Source organism: Triticum aestivum, chromosome 3B (assembly GCF_018294505.1).
Source record: "Triticum aestivum cultivar Chinese Spring chromosome 3B, IWGSC CS RefSeq v2.1, whole genome shotgun sequence".
Lineage (NCBI taxonomy): Eukaryota > Viridiplantae > Streptophyta > Magnoliopsida > Poales > Poaceae > Triticum > Triticum aestivum.
This window is the reverse complement of record NC_057801.1, coordinates 783676632-783678005: the sequence shown is the minus strand read 5'-3', so window position 1 is coordinate 783678005 and position 1374 is coordinate 783676632.

Genomic DNA, 1374 nt, shown 5'->3' with positions numbered 1-1374 from the left:
GTTTAGATGTGTTTTCATGTTTTATTTAGTGTTTGTGCCAAGTAGAACCTATAGGATAACCTATGATGATAGTTAATTTGATTCTGCTGAAAAACAGAAACTTTGAGCTCACGAGAAAAAAATTCAATAAATCACAGAAACGTGCTTTTGCATTGATTCTTTTTGCTGTAGATCAACAGACAAATTGTCCAGGACTTCCTATTTTGGTAGGATTTTTAGAGTTCCATAAGTTTGCGTTAGTTACAGATTGCTACAGACTGTTCTGTTTTTGACAGATTCTGCCTTTCGTGTGTTGTTTGCTTATTTTGATGCATCTATGGATAGTATTAAGTGGTATGAACCATAGAGAACTTGGAATAAAGTAGGTTTAACACCAATATAAATAAAGAATTAGTTCATTGCAGTACCTTATGTGGTGGTTTTGTTTTCTTTCACTAACGGAGCTTATGAGATTTCCTGTTGAGTTTTGTGTTGTGAAGTTTTCAAATTTTGGGTAAAGATTTGATGGACTATGGAATAAGGAGTGGCAATAGCCTAAGCTTGGGGATGCCCATGGCACCCCAAGATATTCAAGAATAGCCAAAATCCTAAGCTTGGGGATGCCCCGGGAAGGCATCCCCTGTTTCGTCTTCGTTCATTGGTAACTTTACTTGGAGCTATATTTTTATTCACCACATGATATGTGTTTTGCTTGGAGCGTTGTGTATGATATTAGTCTTTGATTTTTAGTTTACCACAATCATCCTTGCTGTACACACCTTTTGGGAGAATACTACTTGATTGAAACTTATTAGAATACTCTATGTGCTTCACTTATATCTTTTGAGCTAGATAGTTTTTGCTCTAGTGCTTCACTTATATGTTTTAGAGCACGACGGTGGCTTAATTTTGTAGAAATTGCTAGTCTCTCATGCTTCACTTATATTATTTTGAGAGTCTCTTAGAACAGCATGGTATTTGCTATGGTTATGAATTTGGTCCTAGAATGATGAGCATCCAAGTTGTGTATAATAAAAACTATCATAGGAAGTAAATTGGATGCTATGATCAAATTGATACTTGATAATTGTTTTGAGATATGGAGGTAGTGATATTAAAGTCATGCTAGTTGGGTGATTATGAATTTAAAGAATACTTGTGTTGAAGTTAGCAAGTCCCATAGCATGCACGTATGGTTAAAGTTGTGTAACAAATTTGAAACATGAAGTGTCCTTGGATTGTGCATCCTTATGAGTGGCGGTCGGGGACGAGCGATGGTCTTTTCTTACCAATCTATCCCTCTAGGAGCATGCGCGTAGTGCTTGGTTTTTGATGACTTCTAAATTTTTGCAATAAGTATATGAGTTCTTTTGACTAATGTTGAGTCCATGGATT